Source organism: Sus scrofa, chromosome 7 (assembly GCF_000003025.6).
Source record: "Sus scrofa isolate TJ Tabasco breed Duroc chromosome 7, Sscrofa11.1, whole genome shotgun sequence".
NCBI classification, from domain to species: domain Eukaryota; kingdom Metazoa; phylum Chordata; class Mammalia; order Artiodactyla; family Suidae; genus Sus; species Sus scrofa.
This window is the reverse complement of record NC_010449.5, coordinates 81,718,017-81,739,426: the sequence shown is the minus strand read 5'-3', so window position 1 is coordinate 81,739,426 and position 21,410 is coordinate 81,718,017. Positions and strand designations below refer to the sequence as shown.

At 41.0% G+C, this 21,410-nt stretch overlaps 1 long non-coding RNA gene across 2 annotated transcripts in view; it reads right to left on the bottom strand.

Annotated features, from left to right (window-relative positions):
- Positions 1-21,410, bottom strand: part of LOC106504490 — a 517,287-nt gene that overhangs the window by 246,310 nt on the left and 249,567 nt on the right. For both annotated transcript variants that reach the window (XR_002345962.1, XR_001297976.2), the window contains one exon: positions 11,676-11,753. This is a non-coding gene — a long non-coding RNA (uncharacterized LOC106504490). The remainder of the gene's footprint in view (positions 1-11,675; positions 11,754-21,410) is intronic.

Genomic DNA, 21,410 nt, shown 5'->3' with positions numbered 1-21,410 from the left:
CTGACTCCAAAGGCAGCTGCCTGATGATTTAGCTGCTTGCTGTCCCTTATTTCTAGGAATGAGAAATGCTTCAAATGATCAAAATGTTTTAAAGGTCCCTAAATATTTCCTTTGAAAATTGCCACTTATTCTGCCCTAGGGTCAGTCCTCTCCATTTTGGATGCCCTTCACCTCTACCCTGTGGATTTTTCACTGTGTGTCAATGAGTGCTTTGAACTTGCCGGGTATTAAAAGTAGGGTGCTAAAAAAAAAATAAAAGGAGTTCCCGTCGTGGCGCAGTGGTTAAGGAACCCGACTAGCATCCATGAGGATGCGGGTTCAATACCTGACCTCGCTCAGTGGGTTAAGGATCCGGCATTGCCATGTAGGTCGAAGACACGGCTCAGATCCCAAGTTGCTGTGGGTCTGGTGTATGTCAGTGGCTACAGCTCCAAATGGACCCCTAGCCTGGGAACCTCCATATGCCACCAGTGTGGCCCTAAAAAGATAAAAAATAAAAGTGAGGTGCTAAGCTTGTAATATTAGGTGAAGTAAATTCTAGGACATGAAGATAAATGGAAGAAAGGGGATTCTAAGATTTTACTGAAATAATTTTTTGCAAATACCATACTCAAAATAAGAAAAATCTACATTTTTCCCACTAATTTCTCACCTAAAAGATAAAGATATTGGAGCACATGGCTTATAACCTTCACCTCCCCATGAATATTTTTATGGTTGAATAAATTTTTAAAACCCATAAACCTGCTTCCTATTGTAAGATTCTGAAGGGGGATGATGTTTCAATTACAGCTGCTGAATTTGAAAAGTGGCTTCCCTAAGAAAATTGTGTCGAGATTGTAATTGAAAAAAGAAAAAGAAATAGAATCATTCATTCTTAACCTCTGTTGAACTAAAGACAAATATCTAATTTATCGAAATGGCCCAGAATCAAGAAAACGTTGCATAGCTGAACCCACACATATATGAAGCTGAAGACTAAGATGAGTGAGCCTTGAGTCAAAATAAAACCTTGTTTACACAAACATGACAAAAGATCTTTGAAATAAAAGTTCTTTCAGTCTCATATTATCTAGTGAACAGCAAAAATTACCCCCATTTACAAATTTATATATTTCCTGAAAGTTCAAAACCAATTATGCTCTCTGGATCCCTTTCAATAAACAATATGCATTCCCACATATTGCTCTTTCATATTGACAGGCATAGGTAACTTTCTTTGGAAATTTTCGATGCATTCCACTGAGACTCCCATCTCTCAGTAACTATGACTTTGTACAGGCTGGGTTAGAAAGTCCTCTCCTGGCACACTTCTGCATTTTCTTAAGAGTGCTCATGATTTTCTATTTGAAATCAATATTTGTACATATTTCTAGCTACCTAAACTACAATTTTCATTAGAGCAGGAACCACCTTTTTTACCTGTAAAGATTGAATCTCTTATTTTATAGCCTTTCTAGCACTTTACACAAAGTAGTTACTCAATAAATATAAATGAAAGGACCCTGAAATCCCTCTTCTAGAATGTATCCTATAAATATCGTGGTACAAGTGCAAATACCCATTATAGCACTGTTTTCAACAATGAAAACTGAGGACCACATAAAATGCTCATCTACAGAGGAATGGTGAAATAAAAACCCATATCATGCAAATTACAGATTGCTACATACACGAAATTTATAAAACATACACACTTGGCATCTGAAGACAGGAGCCAATTAAATAAATAAGATATGGGAAAATGTCCATGATATTATGCGAAAAAAGTTTAAAGAGGAAAGTTGCAGAAAAACATGTATTGCATGCTCCCATTTTTTAACAAGTGCCGAAATATATATGCTATATTATGTACTATAACATATTTTTATGCATCAGCTTTATCTGAAGTATACATTGTATGCTTGCATGAGCATATATCTCTGGGAAGTGGAATGTGCTGGACCAAAAGGGAAGTTTACTTCTTCATATAGTTCTATAGTGCTGAATTCTATACACTGAATGTGTATGTCTTTGCAATAAAAGGTTAAGAATGTAAATATTATCTAAATGAATGAATGGACATTGAGTGAGTGAAGTCTATATAATCAAATGGTTAATTCTATTTACCTATTATGGTTATAAGGAATAGTTGATGAAATCAATCCCTTTCTAGGAATACTTTTCTAGGAATAAGACAGATATTTGCTGAAAGGCACTATAGCATCATGCAGATTATCCAATCTGGGAGTCCATAGACTAAGTTCCTGGATTATCTACTAGCTACTGAGCTGCTTTCCTATGTCTTACTTTTCTGATTATAAAGTGAGGTTGCATGGACTAAAGGATTCCAAAATCCCTTTGAGTTATAAATTTCGTGCCCATATTTTTTGGGAAGAAGAGAAAGAAAGAGAGAGAAATCATGAGGGTCATCAAATGGCCAAAGCATTAAAGAAAGATTTTAGTTGCACTGCTATTAGAAGGCAGGCAGTTAACAGAATCTGACAATGAAAAAAAAATGAGTTCTTCGGAGGTTAATGTTCATTTTATACTTTGCTTCATGATATAAATTTAGGCTTTCATCTGCATTCAACTACATAACATCCTATAAGACAAGGGAACACTGTTTATAACATGGCATTTCAAATATCCAGATGATGGTCCATTTGGAATAGATTACAACTCTGCTTTCTGTCATCAAATATTCACATACTCATATTGCATCCATATGCAGCCAGGGACCATTTGTTGGTCCGGTTTTCTTTCATTTGAGGGGAAAGGGAAAATAGGGGAACAGTTTAGCCCAGAAGTTTTTCTCAAGATTCTTTTTTTTCCCTAACTTTTCTAGATTAGAAGCTAAAAAAATTATACAGGGGTTGATGAGCAAGTAACTTCCATTAATAATGCTGCAGCGGAAGTGAACCTGAATCTCATCAACATGAAATGCAACCTCCTGTCTCAAAACCATATTGATCCATGAGTTTTACTCCAAATATGTTACAGATATAAGACAAGGAGTGTCACTCAGATACAGTCTAATGAGAAGAGCTTCTTTAAAAAAATTTTTTTTTTAATTTTCCAGCCTTGGTTTTTAAAAGAAAAGGCAACTTCGTTGAATCATGATATCTTATTAAATGCAAAAGGGGCCAACAGATTTCATTGTCCTCAGTGATATTTTATGCAATTCTTCTTATGGTTCTGACAGAGGATCTAAATTAGACCTTAGAAGGTATAAGTTCATTTTTTCACCAACTTTGAAAGACGATCTCCCCCATTGAATTCTACTTGAAATTCAGTACATACAGTTTTGTCTTTAGCAGTTCCCAGAATGATATCTATAATGTGCCATCTCCCCTCACCTGCGTCTAGTTTTCGTTACCCCAATATTTCTTTGTTCCTCTTTAAGAGCTACAAAGAAAGTTCTGGGAAGACTGCATTGAGAACACAGGGAAAGAAATTTCAGAGTGGGAAGAATGATGGAAAGGATTGCCCTCTTCCAACTAAGAAGGCAGGGAATTTCAGCATCGATTATTAGAGATGATGGAATCAGGGCTGGCAGACGGATGCCTAGGTGATTTCTCTCATGCACACTTACCTCCCACAAACTCTGCCCTCTTCTGCCATGGCTGTTCCCTCCAGGAGCTTTCTCACTCCCTACAGTTGACCAAGAACCCCATCTTCCCATTTGAAACCTCAAACAGGATTAGTCTTCATCATGTCCAGCAGTAGAATCTTCTCTTCCAACCCTATCCAAATCTGCATAGCCAGTGTAGACTCTATTCATCTGTAGATACTAAAAGCAGTGGCTTCTGAGAGGAAATCATAGGTGCAAGACAGTTCTTCCCACTTCCAGCCTGTGCTTGTTCCCTCTAAGCTCAGACACCATCTTAAAATCTAAATACTGGATTTCAAGCAGCCACTTCCAATGGATTAGAGTTGACCTGAAAGCTGGAAAACTTGCCTCAGCCCCTAAAGGCCAAAACTGCTATTGCCTAGATAATCATGAAGAGCTGCCAGAGAAGGTGGGTAAGGTGAGTACCTAACCATGAGGAAGGTGGATCTTTCACTAAACTTCTGAGGATGGCACACCACCCACCTGTGAGGCTGACCCTCCTTCTAAAATACCCCTTCTTTTTTTTTTATTTTTCCTAACATATCTCTTCTGCTTCAGGACTGTAAGGATAGAAGGGTCCAATGTCCCTCTGCCACATGCTCTGAGGACATTGCCAGCTTCTTTGTCCTTGGCTGTTTAATGATTCAAGGCTTAATTGCGCCTTTAAAGTGTACAACTTTGCTGTACAGTTCAACGCACTGGAAAGAAACAAAATAAATTGCCACTGTTCTTGAATGCCATACGCATACACATTTGGCTGTTTTCACCTAATTCTGAACTTGTAAGCGTTTATTCAAGTATATGGCAATAGCATGCAATGTTTGCTTGTAATGAAAAAAAAACACTTGTCTAAAAATTTTACTCAGCTGATTTTTTCACCTTGAATTTGGGAATACTTTTCTGAGTGTATAATCCAGATCATTGTGCTGAATTTGCACCTGTGTTATGCAGGTACCATGGACCTACCATATACAAAGTAGCTATTTGAATCAATAACATATATGAGATGTAAATCATCTGACTTCTATTAAACAAGCAAGTTGTTTGACATCAATATATAGAAGCATCATTTCTTTCTAATGCCTTAGATTTGTGACTTTCCTCCCTGTCACAGCACTCCCACCTACACATGCCCATTAATACAGGAATAAACTATCCCTTTTTTATTCACATCAGGGTATTTCACCACAGATGTCTTCTGAAAACCTGTCCAATAACCAGAATCCCTCATTCGTATTCACACTGTGTCTCAGTTCTCCCTACATGATTTCAACACATTTTTCCCAAGTGGTTTGGCACTTCTCTTCCCAAAGTTTCTAAAGTTAGCCCTAGCTTTCTCTCAGATAAAAACTGCCTAAAATACTAAGTTATCCTTATTAATAACAAAGTTTGATCCATCCAATTGTTGCACCATCATTCGCACAGTAAAAAAATATTAGCCTGACTATTCACAAGACAGCTGACAGGACCCTCTTCAAAATCAAACCTTTTGCATGGTTGTCTTTGTTTTTTAGCTCCTTTGCCTGTTAATCAAACTTTTGTGAATTTTTCCATAAACTGAATCTAATGCCAGATGAGACAAGGTAGTGAGATTTAGCCAATAGTTTGGGAATATTAGAATCCCATGGATCTGTCAATACAAGCCATGATTTCTCCAATCATGATGCTACTTTCCCTACTAGGAAATCTTACACAGTTATAATTTCAAGATTAGTGTTTATTTTATTCACCATGAGCTGGACCCTAACTCTCTCCAGATCATTGAGGATCATTGTGACTGGCATGAGAATAAACATTTCTCAGTAATGAAGAATTAGACATTTCATACCGATGATAACAATGCTACATACATAGTGTGTATTTTTTTAATGTACCTAACTTCCCAAAAGACTGAATGTTACATGGAAATGAACAAAGACCACCCAAATGAGCATAAGCAAAAGCTAGCTACTCTGAGCTTGCTGTAGCAAGGGGATCAGCCACTATCCCTTGTGTTTGGCAGAGACTCAAAGGCAGGCAGAGCAGTGGGAAAGCTTCATAGTGGAAAAAAGTAGTGCATCCTGTTTGGAGGAAGCTGTTGGGGAAACTGGATCAACTACAAGGGGGGCATCCTCCGTGATTAGTTATGGGAGGATTTTGACTTTTTCTCATTGCTTATACATTGGAAGCACAGGCATAAATTAAGGAAAATGTTGATGATTAATTAGATCCCGGCCCTTTGGAACATCCTGGAGTGATTACTGAAGGGTGCCATAAGAGTTCTGCTTTCACATATAATCTGACCATTGTTAGCTTGTATATTCAGTCTCTCGATTTTTAAACACTGAAAAGTCTCCCTGAAATTGGCAACATGAAAATGGCCGTGCTGTTTTAACAAATGGTACTTCCCATCCAGTTTGCTTGTTTAGCATTTCCTTTCTGTAATTGCAAAGTCAAATTTATCAATGTATATTAATTTGAAGAAAGAGAAAACACAAAGAAAATTATCACTAAATATCCCACCATGTTTATAAGATAGCCCCATTAACATTGTGGAGAATTCATTTCCACCATTTTTTCTATATTAAAAAAAATTACAAAAATAAAATTGATATGGACATAAGAAATTCTGATATGGGCAAATTCTTTTCTAAACCAGCTAAAAGCCAATAATCATGAACATTCTCTGCCTTGTCATTGAGAAATTTTTCCTGTCATTTTAACGACTATATTTATTAAGGGTCCCTGGAATAGAGGCAACTCGCTGCTAATTTGGGATCTTTATGGCATTTCTTACTTTTCCCTCTGATAAAAAAGAAATATATACATTTAATATATATTTAGATAAGTAAGATAGATATCTATTATCTATATAATAGATAAATAAGAATATATATAACTGGATCAATTTGCTGTGCAGCACAAATTGACAGAACATTGTAAATAAACTATAATAAAAATTCTAAAAAACAAAAAATATATCACACTGAACAGTCTCACGGGTAACTCTTGCCACACAGTTCTGAACCAATGGATTCTTAAAAAAAAAAAAAAAATTAAAGTATTGAAGAGGCAACAGGACAGAGAGAGAAGACCCATGGGAGTCAGTAGGAGATTTTGGTTGTGTCTGCCCCATTTCCTCTTCTGTCCTTAAGCCCTTCACTTCTTTTGGACCTCTTCTAAATAAAGAGAAAGACCCTCTGAGGATGCAGCAGTAATGCTGATTCACAATTCTGCCATCCCTGCTCCTGCTCTTCATGAAAGAGGCAGCACAGGCAGGAGTGCTATAGAGCCTGGCAGCACCCTTCAGTGTAGAGGTCTGGGCATCTTGGTGGAGATGGGAAGCTGGCCACATTCATGAAGTCTGCTTTTCCCTGACAGAGGGTGCAGGCATCACAAAGTTCCCAGAAGCCCTCTTTATGGGTCTCTTTCATCTTCAGAGGGTGAAGGCTGCCTTGCTTTACCAGTCAGCAGAGGAAGAGGAGCTATGTCAACTGCCTTCAAAACACAATGCTTCCCTGTGCCTAGAATACCAGACAGTGGTTATTTTTATTGTTACCACAGGGAGATGGGGAGTTAGCGCAGAGTGTACAAGCTGTCACTGTAGAACTAAATAAGGAACTCAAATCTTGGCCTTGCCGTGTGACCTTGGTCAGTCACAAACCTCTCTGGGCATCCTTTTCCTCATCTCCAAAATGGAGGGGACAAGGGTACTTTCTTCGTAGCATAGCTGTAAGGAGTCAGCGCCCAGTAAGGACTGGCTGCTCTTAGCAAGAGCAACAGCAACATGATGTGGCTTCTGGCATTGACTCTGAAGGTCGATTGCCTGGATTCAGATCCTGAGTCTAACTCTTCACTGCTGTGCATGTGTAGACAAGTGAAGCAACCTCTCTGGGCTTTGTCACCTCATCTATGAAAAAGGGATAGTAAGAGCATCTTCCTCAGAGTTCTTTGAGGGTGATATGAGATAAGGTATACAAACATGAATAGCGCCCAGCACATAGTGAGCCTCCAGAAATGCTGGCTGCTGCTGCTGTTGTCATCACTCAGATTTTGTCTTTAATGACCTTATGCTAATCCTCACTGGCAGGAAGCCTGAAGCTGGGAGGAAGCCCTTGACTCTTCCCTGTTGTCCATTGCTGAACATGTGAGAAGGAGTCCATAAAGTTCTTTTAAATCAAAACCAAAACGGAGTTAAAAGCCTTTGTTCTATCAACATCAATCATCAGAATGTATCACTCATTTTGACATGAGTAAATATAAGTAATTCTATGAAAACCAAAGTCCAACTGCTATGTCCCTGCCTTCATTGCTTTTTCTCAAATTAGATTCACACAGTAGAGTTGCAGGAGTGGTGAGATCAGTCAAATTCACATTTCAGGTTGAACAACAGACTGGTCTATCCATGTCTATTTGTGACTAGGGCTGGGCGATATTATTTTGTGTGTGTGTGGTTGATCTTGAATACAAAGATCCTTAACACTAGCAGAGTTAAGAGGAGGGGACAGTTCTCAGCATTGCTGTCATTTTATCAGCCACCAGAAAAATGACAGTGGGGTGTTTTTAAGGCAATCTAATAAGTGGCTGACAACTGTCAGCGAGACTGTTAGGGACCATCCATAAAGGCGCATCTATAAAAAGCAGAAGGTCCACAGACAGCACAGAACCCTAGCCAAAAGAGCTAGAACAAGAGTTCCCTGGTGGCTCAGTGGGTTAAGGATCTGGCTTTGTCACTGCTGTGGCTCTGGTTACTGCCGTGGCCCAGGAACTTCCGCATGCTAAGGACGTGGCCAAAAAAACAAAAAGGCTAGAACAAGCATAAGGGGATACCCTTTGATAAAGAGGCTCATTCTGCCTTATGCCCCAACTTTCTTTCCCTACTTAACTACCTTCAAGGAGAACTATTCAGAAGCCAACACTGAAATCTTCGGTTAACCAGGAGCTTAAGTTAAACAAAGTTGTGGGTATATTTCACTATTAGATATCAGAAAATATTATTTATGCAGACAAAGAGTAAAACTGTGATGACTCTCTAAAATCTTTAAAAATATTAATTCAATCAAAAGCGTGTGTAGCACCTCTTACGAACCATAAATGATTCCAACACAAGGATGAGAAATAAAATATTTCTTCCAACATCTTTTTGATCATATCCATTGAAAACTGCTTTAATACCTGGATTCCCTATGGTACAAGGTGCACAGTATGTGCTCAATTAAATCTAATCAAATGTAAATACCCCAGCAGTGCACATCCAGTACCACAGACTGAATTATACAGTCTGATCACATCATGTTCACTAAGGAACACAGGGTACCTGTAATGTGTCTTTCATATGAACATGCTTTGTCTGTACAGGGAGACAGGTGGGAGAGGAACTACATGGGAACTAGCCTTGCATCCAGCTGGCTCTGGGCAAAGGGCCTGATCCTGGCTAATGAAGAGTAGCATCAGCAACCTCCACACAGGGGCATCATTCTTTGTGCTCTACTCATTCTCCCTATAATCTATGCCATCTTAAAGGAACAGTGTCACAGGAACACAGTATGGAGCCTGCTTTCTGCTGAGAATTTCCAGGAAGGTATTCCAAAGAGTAGACATTAAAACTAGTCTTTGAGGCATGAATAGGATTGTGGTGGTGATAAATGGAAGGAAGAATGTTCCAAGCAGAGCAAACAGCAAGAACAAAAATTATAAGACGTGCAAAACTGCAAATCAAGGTATACATAAAAAAAAATAGAAAACGGGGACTCAAAAAGATACTTCCACACCCATGGTGATAGCAGTGTTGTTCACAATAGCCGAAAGGTGGAAGCAACCCAAGTGTCCATTGCCAGATGAATGGCTAAACCAAGTGTAGTCTATGCATATAATGGAATTCAGCCTTAAAAAGGAAGGATATTCTGACACATGCTACAACATGGATGAATCTCGTGGACATTATGCTTGTGAAATAAACCAATCACAAAAGACAAATATGGTAGAAGTCCACTCATAAGAGGCACATAGAGTATTCTAGCTAGTATTCAGAAAGTAGAATGGCAGTTACCAGGGCTGGGGAAAGTGGGGAATGGACAATTACTGTTTAGTATACACAGAATTTGTTTTGCAAGATGAAAGGATTTCTGGAGATGAATGGTGGTGATGGTTACATAACAATGTGAATTACTTAAGACCACCAAATTATACATTTGAAAATGATTAAGTTGGTAAATTTTATTTTCTATGTAATTGACTGCAATAAAAATAGTATTTTAAAGTGCAAACCAAAAACCGTCAAAACGAAGCCCTGCATTAAAATATTTATCCTAACTACTTTGACAGCTACACTCTCAATAGAATGGACAGTTATGCTTTATGCAAATTTGTACTATGCAAATTGGAAATATACGCTTTCAAAATATTAATGACATTTACCCCTAAACTAGAAATATGAATGTCCCCATAAAGTTTTGTATTTAACCAAGAACCATATAATGTTAGGGTTCAAATGCCAAAATAATTGCAAACTATGTTAAAGGTAAGACACGTGTCAGCATTAATAAACAAAAATCACCATCATCTTTGTCAGTGACTTCTCAGCACATGATTTTACTGAATGTTGAGTTATTATTTTTAAATACATGGTCCTAAATAAAAATTTTTCTTTTGCCATATCCTTTACATTCAAGTTCTTATATACTACAACTAATACTGAAAAAAAATGGAAATGAATACATTTGGAAAATAAATTAGAAGCAGCCCTATCTTAAGAAGCAAGTCAACCATTTATCAATGATTTCCTTACCTTTTCAGGCCATATTTTTTAAAGTGTTAATCCCTACCTTCTTAAATCTGTGTGTTCCAGGGACACTACCCATAAACATACATTGTTCTGGAATTCAGTGTGTCTATTAAAAAAATGTATTCTTGTAGGAAATTCAAATATCTTGTGTTATGAAAAGTCCAGTTTCCCTTTAGAAATGCTATCACTAGACTCCAGAAAATGTCTATAGTCTGCTGGTCTGGAGCCCTCCTTTGTTATGCCCATGATTGCTACTGCAACCTCATTACTACCTCACTGCCACATTCAAGGTCTGCAGAGCCTCCTCCCAGGCACAGAGCCTCATTTGCTCAAAGACAACCATGCATGTGTGAAGCAGACCCAGGAGGTGCACCTGCTGGCTCCCAAGTGCCTGGTCTGGGAAGCCTTCCACTGAACTAGGATGCCTGGATGCCTAGAGGCTTCTCCAGATGGTGAGAAACCGCCTTGACGCCTACACAGATTTTATCTCCTGAAAGCAGTCCTGAAAAATTGTCAAAGTATTGGACCTCAGATCACTGGAAGCTTCCAGGGGTGTCAAAATCATTCAATCAGTGGCCCACTGGAGAATGGAATAACTTGACCCTCTCAGTATATAGAGTCCTAATTGAATGTATACATGATATGTGTATGAGAGGTAGAATATTCCAAGACTCATGTGTCTACCAAATAAAGAGAAGAAAATTGAAGGCTGGGAAAATATTACCAAACATGTTGAAGCCATGCAAAACATGAAGCCTCTTATCAAATATACATTTTTTGCTGTTTGAACATTTCTAGCAGAGACACACGGTCTGTCTCTATGCCACCACCAAGGTCGGTCTGTGAAAACAGGGACTGTGAGTAACAGAGGGAAGTTTTCTGCCACTCTTCCAAACCCTGAAGAAAGACCAACAGCAACATGAGGAAGGAAGCATCCAGCCCAGCTACTGGGCATAGGGTGTATCATCAGCTCAGAGTCCAGCCCCAGGACCTGTGGTTGCAGTGTTATCTGACACCCTCTGCCCAAAAGGAGGAGAAGTTTGAGCTTGGAAAGTGACTTGCCATGTCAGCCAGAGCTCTCTGGGGAAACAGAAGTACAGGCAGCTGAAGGGGACCCTCTGAAGAGGTGTGACTCCTGGCATTCTTGTGGAATGACTTCTCTAGACCAGGGCTCAAAAGTTTACCCCCAAACACACACACACAATCTTCCTAGCAAGAAGAATAGGATGGCAAGAATTCAATGGAATAAAATGAGAATGTTAGAAGAAGTCCTGCCATAAATGAGATGCATCTAGAAGTCAAGTCAAAGAACTGACTCACATTTTTGTCTCCAGCAAAGGTTTCAGTGGGAGCTCAGAGGTGGCATAGCTGGAAATTCATTCATCTCCAGACTGCTATCTAGGTAAGGAGGAAAAAAAAGTAAATTCTTGGATTTTATGTTTGATGACAGTACTCCTTTTCTATTTTTCAATCACACAAAATAGAACTTATTAATGAGCTCTCCAATTTCATGAAGAGAGATCTAAAGCAAAGAAACTAAATCATCTAAAGCAAGCTTGTGGTGTTGTAGCTTTGAGGGCAGAATGGCATCTGTGTGCAAGGGAGCAAGACCTGCCCATCACAGCTCTGGAAAGCACAGCTGGAGAAGGAGGAAGAAGACACCAGAACAAGCAGCAGGGTGCTGTGAAAAGGAAAAATCTCAAGAAAGAAGATAGGCAGCATCCCTAAACACACACACACACACACACACACACACACACACACACACACACACACACTTTGCTGGTACCTTAAATCATGCAACTCTCATCTCCCAATTATACTGCTGGGTAGTGAAATTGTGGTCTTCCGCATTAACGAATGTGTATATGTTTGTATGTATGTATGTATGAGTGTATGTATGTGTATGTATGTGAGTGTAATATATATATTGCACTTGTATGTATATTAACTCACATACATGCAAATTACAATAAATCATACATACAAATACAAATAAGATACATACATATAAATACATACAAATAACAAATAAAAAACAAATAATTTTTCAAGATGTGAAAGTCCTGGGCCTTCAATCCATTATGATGATCCTCTGCGCCTTCCCCCTCCTTGCCAGATGGTACCAATTAAGAGTTAGACCCTCATCCTAACAGATGTTAACCAAATAAACCCAATCTGAGGCTTTAATGAACAAAACCAGACACATTTACTATACCCAAGAGAAGCAAAAATAAATCTAATGTATACAGTGGGCCACTTGGGTTAACTTGCAATGACTGTGGCTGTGAGAAGTTTCCACTTTTCCCACGTACTTGTAAATAGCATAGCAAAGACTGATACACTGTTTAACAAAATCCTAACCTTGGAATCCTTCCGTTCCTTTCATTTTTGCTTAATATTGTTTAGAGAGGCCATTTTCATTTCTGAAATAACTAGCATTTCTTTTACTGAAATAAGAAGCAGAGCTTTTCTAAGATTCCAAATCAGTAATGATTAGCAACTAAGCATGCAGCTTGTTCGGTGTCAAGAAAACATGTCACTTTCCTGGTCTCTCTGCTAGCTCTGGATGAACGCTGCTTACAGCACCTCCATAAGCTTCGTCTCAGAGGTGCATTTAGGATGGCCATGCAGAGTGGAGGCGGTGCAGCTCAGGCGTTCAAACCATCTTCCAGGACCCCCCTGAGCCCTAATATTTTCCTGAACAACAGGTGGCAGTAAAGAGACACATTTTGCAGGAGCTAATTAAAGAGGTTTTCTGTTTCAGGCGTGGTTGTACAAATGCTGCTTAAAAGAAAGGATTGGGTAGTAAAAAAAAAATACAACCTGATTCAAATTTCTCTGCACACACTGTTCTGTTTCTACATATGTCACACCTAGATATTCTCTCCCCACCACCTCCTTGCCTTATTTAAAGAAATCACCTTGGGATTAAAATAGTTTCCTTATTGTGGAGACCTAGGGGTTTGCAATTAACAGACCTCCAACCACCAACCCCCACCCCAATACACACAGGCATGCATGCATGCACATACATACACACACACACACACACACACACACACACACACACACACACATTACCACACTAATACATCTAAGAGAGCTTGAGCTTGTCAAAAGCACAGATTCCAAAGCAGCAAAGCCAAGGGGTGCTTTGTGAGAAAGCTGCCATATTATGGGAACATTTGGTTTCTGAACTGCCTTAAAATGGTGACCTTTTTTCTAGTGCCAAATAAACATTCTGCAAGCTGCACTGGTGTAGAACAAAAGTATCATCCGATAGTTGATCATGCGGATCAAAGAATCGTCTTTTAGATCCTTTCATCATTTTGACCAGAAAAGCCCATTTGTTTGAATTCTGAGCAGAAACCAGTCCACTTTGTTTTTAATGCACATCTCATTTAAAAAAAAAAAAATCTTCTTTTAGGAGGGCACAGCACACAGCTCTCCTCTGAAGGGGGGGGGGGGAGAGAGAAAGAGAGACTGATTTAATAAAACACCAAGTCCTAGGGAATCTACATGACTAATTTTGTATTAAAAAAATACTGAAGACGTCTGTTCCAGTGGGAACTGTCCCCAACTATTAGTCAAACTGCAATTGCAAACATTAGTCATGAAGACATGGAAAATACAATCTGCAGCTCATCTAGTACATTTTGCACAATAATACAGTTTATGGAACTCAGTATCTCCCATTGAGTTGCCGTGTGCCACCCAGTGATGCAGTCCAATTTTGTCATGTTTGACTGATTCATGAAGTTCTCTGGGCAGATCTTTGAAAGCAGCACACTTTACACTGAGCTGGACCACTTGGCCAACTTTCTTTTTCCCCTCTCTACTCTATTTATCCCACAATGGCATGGATATGCTCTACTTTTATTACTATGGACTCAAATGAAAGAAAAGAAAATCTGTAAAATTAAGAGTGATATGGGACATGTAAGTAATCAATAACAAAGTCTGTTATTCTGCACTCCCGTCTCTTGGTTGTCAGAAAGTAGGGGTGACCTCTCCTCATTGATTTCTGTGAAATCTCCCAAGTTCACAGAGAATGAACATTTTTAACTTTTTCCAACATTCATCACAGTCTGGTTACTTGCTTCATCTAAAAGTGACTACTTTGAAGGTCCAAGGCTAATTCTCTAGCTGTGTTCACATCCCAGGGCTGAGACAAGCCAGAAATCTAGGTGTGACCTTTAAGTCCTCCCTTTATGTTCTCCTACTAACTCCATCCAGAAAATGACCAATGATTCTAGCCTAGACCTTCCGAATGTACTGCTTGGCTATGTAACTCCTATTCATCCTTACAGATTTACTAAGGCTTCCCTTCCCCCTGAAAACCGGCTCTCCTTTCCTGCACTTAAATTACATCCTGCATCTGAGTATTTCCATAACCCACCATGACCAACTCTATCAGCAGTCACAATTTCTCATCATTGTCCAGTTGCATGCCTATCTTCTCCAGGAGGTTTTGATCTCCTTGAAGAATATAACTGTATCATTTTCCTCTCTCTTGTCAATATGTACCCAAGCCAGGTGTTTGGCAGATGGATGGAGGGATGGACGTGTGGGTAGAGGGACAGTTAGGAGACCTCTCAACAAGAGGACCCTGGCTTCCCCTGCCCTAAATTCTTGCCAAGTCCAAATCACAGCTGTCATGAGGACGCTCTTTTTACCCACATTGCCTGGCCAATTTCTAAGAACAAACTATTTTTAAAGAAAATTTAATTTACACTCAAAGACTATCCCGAACACTATAACCCTCGGAGAAAGCCTCAAGGAAATAGCTCTAAACCATGAACGACTGGTCTCAGAAGCTGGGCCACATTTTAAAACCCAAACCAAGCAGGCTGCTATCCTGCCCCCATTCCTTTATGTAGCTCTGTTGTAGTCTAGAAAGCCTGCCTTGAATTCTTCCAGGTGAAACACCGCCTGCCTCAGCAATTAGAGGCACCTAGCCTACCGAGGTAAATGGCCTCTTTTTGGACCTGGAATAATGTAAATCCCATGAGAAGAGGGCCAGAACTTTCACCAGCAGAAACACTTCATACCTCATCATACTTTTGTGTGCACTTAAAATACCAGCCATCATTCCAGGTCAGCGCCTCACACACGATCCAGATTGAGTCAGCAGATAAAATACAAGATACTCAGTTCAATTTGTTTCAGATAAACAATAAATATCATTTGTGTAAATACAGTCATGCAACATTTGAGATACACTTATCTTAAAGAATTATTGATGGCATTCTCTTGTGGTTCAGTTAAGGAACTAGCATTGTCACTGCTGTGACATGGGTTTGATCCCTGGCCTGGGAACTTCCACACGCCTTGGGCACGGCCCAAAAAAAAAAAAAAAAAATGTAGTAAAAAATTATTCATTACCTACTAAAACTCAAATTTCACTGGGTGTCTCACATGTTAATTTATTAAATCTGCAGCCCCAACTCAATGGTGTAGGGTCAGGTGTCTCAGCAGAGATTTCTAAGGAGAGTGGATATTTCACTGGGAGTTAAAAGGAAAGTTCTGTCATCTGGTTTGGTCCTGCCATGTGGAAGATAATTGTGTTTTGCCCTTTGTCCATGGCCATCCCTGAGGGAGAGTGTGGCTCTTTCTGCCCTTGTAGCACCATTTCAAAGCCAGCTTGCGCTCATGAAATTAGAACGTGTTTCCTGATGTCTTCTCTCTGAATTCTCCTCAAAACCGTCATCTGAGAGTCACTAAATATGAAAATCCTGACACCAGTCCTGTGCACAGGGAAAAACCTCCAGGAAATATTGTGCAAAAGAGCCTTTTCTTTTTTTTCAATTTTTTTGTCTTTTGTCTTTTCAGGGCTGGACCCGTGGCATATGGAGGTTCCCAGTCTAGGGGTCAAATCGTAGCTGTAGCTGCCGGCCGACACCACGGCCACAGCAACGCAGGACCTGAGCCACGTCTGAGACCTACACCACAGCTCACAGCTAGAAGAGCCTGTTCTATAATCGTTTTATGTTTTGTGACCCCTGTCCCCCGCAATCACATGTACATTTCCAGATTCCAGATACTCTTCATGTCTATTATCTTCTCTTTGGCTCCAAGCACACATGTACAGGGTGTGAATGAGGGGAAGCCAGAGGAGGCATGTAGGTTGCAGAGTTTAAGGGAAGCACGGGGTCCTCGAGCAGAGTCGGTTCCTTTCATTTTATGCCCCAGGTGCTACACTTCCCTCTCCCTGGACTTCATCCTGCCAATATAGACTATTTCTCCTCAATCTGAATGGTTTGGGAGACAAAATTCCACTTTTCTAATAATCAATTCATAGTCATTTCTAGTGTGATTCAGTTTAGGAGGAAAGGCGTTGCAGTCTTTAGCAGACACAGTCCCTTGCTGACAGAGAAGTATGATGATCAGAGACAGGTCCTCTGCATCCTGAATTTGCCCCTGTCTTCAGCACCCCTGCAAGCACAGTCAAGTGTGTGTTCACTTCCTAGGGCTTCTAGAACAAAGTACCACAGACTGGAGGGGAGGGGGCTTAAGTAGCTGACATGGAGTCTCACTGCTATGGAGGCTGCAAGTCCAAGACCAAGGTGTTGCCCGGCTTGGTTCCTGCTGAGGGCTGTGAGGGACATTCTGCTCCAGGCCTCCCTCTAGCTTCTGGTGGCTTGCTAGCCACCTTTAGCAGTGTGGCTTGTTGAAACTGCACCTGACCTCTGCCTTCATCTTCATGTGACACTCCGCCTGCGTGCATGACTCCAAATTCCCCCTTTTTGAAACACCAGTCATACTGGATTAAGACTCACCTTAATGAATTCATTTTAGCCTGATCATCTATCAGGTCATTACCTAAGGACCCTTTCCCCAAATAAGCTCACATTGAGGTACTGGGTGTTGGGACATCACCATATGAATTTGAGGGGACACCAATGAACCCATAATAGAGTGTCTGATTGGTCAAGGACATACTTGTTGACTCACAGGCCCCCCCTGGACAGGTGACCATTTCTCTTAAATTTGCTACCCTTCCTCCAACCTCAAACCAGACCTTCTTCTAATCACGTTATATATCGTACACCCCCTGTGGACAACCTGTGTGCCTTTTTCCACATGGGGACAATCCCTGAACCACAGAAGACCTGGTAACCCATCCTGGTTCTGTTATTAGCATCATTAAATCATGCTAGACAAGCATGATTGTTCTGTTATTGGCATCATTAAATCATGCTAGACAAGCCCCTAAGATACTCTCTTCCATCATCATTATAGAACCGAGAACTAAGTGAATTTCAAGGACACTTTCTGCTCTATTTTTGTTGTTGTTGTTTCCTATTTGCTTCATCAAAGCATCACTTCCTGGGAGAGTAGAGTTAAAGAATCAAAGTATCTCAAATCCCAGAAAGTTTCTTTTTTTTCAAAAGCAGGGAGCCCTGGGTCGCAGGGGAGAATGGCATGCTCACAACTGCGCAGGGTTTCTCAAGGAGACTCGGGACCACTGGCCAGGGGACCAGGCCATGCCCTGGCCATGTCCATCGCTTTAAGGGCCGGGTAGAGTTCCTTCCAACCATGAGACACATGGCATCTGAAGCAGGGGGAGTGACAGTTTATGAGCATCCCAGAGAGCAGGACAATATGTGAAAAGGGTGGGCTGGAGGAGAAAATAAAGGAGAGGGAGAAACAGGCTCCAGAAAAGGGCTGTTGTACTGAGAGGAAACAGCCAATGATGAGTTTGAGATATGGTTCTTTCCAGAATGGCTGTGTGACCTGGGGGGTCATTAAATATAAAACGTCTTACAATTTAGCACACCTAATCCATGAGATTCTCATTTAAGTGTCAGTTCCCTTCCTGGCTTCCCTGAAGGACTTTTAAAATGAGACTCCATCCTAGCAGATTTCCGGATGGAGGAGGGACAGTGAGAGGGCTGAGGGTAGGAGGGAAGCTCCGTTTTGCATGGCTCTGGGCTCTGGCTGCTGTCCCTGGTGAAGGTACAGTGGGGCTGCCAGGAGAACGGGCTGAATAAAGGTACAACGAGGACTAGGGGCCAAGGGCTCACTGAGGGGCCCTTTACAGAGAGGTTGGGAACCCGAACCGGGCACGAGTAAAACCAAGAATGCTGAGAAGATCTCTCCCTCCGGTTTTTGGCAAAAGATGTCACCAGGACGCTGAGTGATTTTCACAAACCGGAGGAAGGGAGGGGCTGAGCAAGCCCGGCACCGAGCCAAGATTCCGCTAGGTGGCGCCGCGCAGCCAGGCAGCCCGAGGCGGTGGCCTCTGCACACCGCACCCAAGCCTGGCAGTGGGACGTTCCCAAAGACCGCTCCTGGGCACCTGGGAGAAAACAAATTCAGCTGTTCAGGTTTATTTCTGCCTTCCTCTTAGTATTTCCTGAGTAAATCACTATCTTTTTCTTTCTGTCTTTCTGTCTTCCTTCCTTCCTTTTCTTTCTTTTCCTTTCTTTCTTTTTTAAACACTCAACCCTCAACAGGGGGCCAAACGTGATGTCCACTTGACTGATGGGGTTATCAGTTTTTCTTTAGTTGAAATGAGAGTTGAACTGGTCAGGAGGAAATCGAATGATATGAAATTTTTCTAAATGTTGTGACTTTTGCTGGTGGGTAAAGTCTGAGCTGAACAGTTAAGTTATAAGGTGATAATGTAAAAACAGAAGAAAAAAAAAAAAACAGAACTAGCCAAAAAATCATATGGCAATGAAATTAATCATCGTCCACCCTGTGACCCAGAAATTCCACTCCTAGGGAGGAGTGTTGATGTCCAAAAAACGTGCCTGCAACAACAATGTGCAAAGCAGATTCATTCATAATAGTCCAAAGCTGGAAAGAATCCAAATGTCTGTCAACAGAATGGATGAACAAATTGTGGTATATTCATACCATGGAATCACTCTCAGCAATAAAAAGAGGTGATCTGCTGATACAGGGAACAGCATGGCTTGCTGTTAAGGGAAAGGAGCCAGAGTCCAAACACTAACTACTTTAGGGTTCCATTTGCATGAAGTTCTAGAAGAAGCAAACTATGGTGATAGAAAGCAGATGGATGGGTGCTTCCAGAAGTGCTGATTGTGTGGAAAAAGACACAATAGAACCTTCTGGAATGATGGAAGCATTCTAGTTCTTTATCTCAATGGTGCCTACACAGGCGTGTACATGTGTGTACATATTCATGGAGTCGCACGCTTTGATTAAAATGTGTGCACTTTACAATAGGAAATTACAACTCAATTAAAAGAGAACAGAGGAAGCGGGGAAGGGACACAGTTCCTGTATGTTCCTAGATCCTTTTCAGAATTTCTCTCATCACATTTTTTTTTCTTTTAATGTGAAGAATATGGCCTATTTCTGGCATCTGTCCCTCCTGTCCCATTTTTTGTTTTGTTTTGAATAATTTAGCTAAAGACTTCATTAGGTTTTTTTTTAAAGTGCTTATGCTTCCAACTAATGAATTGTCCAAATCTTCATCATATGACTTCCATTGCATTCATTAGAACTTTAATTGTCAAAGCGGCTGAAATGATTCTTATTGTTCATTCTAATTGTGATTAAGAAAGAGGGCTGGAATTATATGTAATTTAATAGACACATAACAATAATGAGGAACAAATTATTTTCCCTGAAGTTATTCTTAAGATATAGAAAGGGGCATGCTTAAGCTGGCCTGCTCTGGGCATCTCTAGAAGGAACAGAAGCTGGTTTCTCTGGTATCTTGACTTCCTTTTTTTTTTTTTTTTTTTGCCATTTCTTGGGCTGCTCCCGTGGCATATGGAGGTTCCCAGGCTAGGGGTCACCAGAGCCACAGCAACGAGGGATCCGAGCCGCATCTGCAACCTACACCACAGCTCACGGCAACACTGGATCGTTAACCCACTGAGCAAGGGCAGGGATCGAACCCACAACCTCATGGTTCCTAGCCAGATTCGTTAACCACTGTGCCACGACGGGAACTCCAACTTCCCTTTCTTACCTTCAGAATCACTGCTTACCCACTACCTTCAAGCACTGGAGGCTTTGAGAGAGTGATTTTCCTGTTGCCCCATCACAGACTGCTCTTAGAAGAATCTGGTGTTGATCCCTATTCCTCCATGCCAGTGGGAACCCCACTTGCTACTCCAAGCATAAGAGAGATGGGAGGGTCACTGTATTCAAGGTCCAGGTACCTGGAATTCATGACCAAGGACTTCTGATGGGCAGCAGTGTAATATGGGTGCACAGAAAGAGATACCTAAAAAAGTGCAAGTGGGATCCAAGCCCAAAACCAAATACCCTCGAGCAGGGTCTAGGGTGGGAACCTTCTCCACCCAGAGGGAAGGTGCCTTTTCCTTGTGCCTGACACCTGTACCCAGGAGAACTGTCTATTTGTAATCTGCTCAATTCACTGTTAAACCTAGTGATGCCCCAGATCTGGCTTCTGGAAGACTGTATAACTCTTAGAGTCAACACACCTGGAAAGAGGATGTGGACAGCCCACTCATCCCTATCAGGAATGCACAATCTAGCCAAAGAGTGGACAATAATGCCTGGAAGCTGGGCCCTTTCCACCCTTCCCTCTTCACAAAGCCCCCTCCTGTTCAGCCTTTCCTCTGAGAGGCCATTTTTGATTCTCCTACTTTGAGTTGGGAGACCCTCCAGTGCTCTCCAAAATACCAGTGCTGAGGTCAAGTCTCATCATAATGATAACAACCGGTGCCAGAATTTGCATGCACACGTATGTATATTGCAGGTGTTGGAAAAGAATCATCATAATAACCCAGTAAGGGCATACATAGCTCAGTTTCCTCATCGGTAAAATGGTCATATAACAAAGGTGTCCACCTTCAAGGGTTTCCAGGAAAACCAAACAGAAAATAATCATTTGTTTAAGGCCTCTGTGATGTTCCACTTTGATAAGAAATCAAGGGCACAACCTCTACTTGGGCACATTGATAACAGAAGTGGAGATGGAGAGAAGAAGCTGTGTGGTCGGTACCCAGCTCTCAGGCTGGTTAGCAGCCTCCCATCAGGCCCCTGGGAAGCTGGCTTAGACTCCCCCCACAGGGTATCTATATGGGACTGGCTTTGTACCTG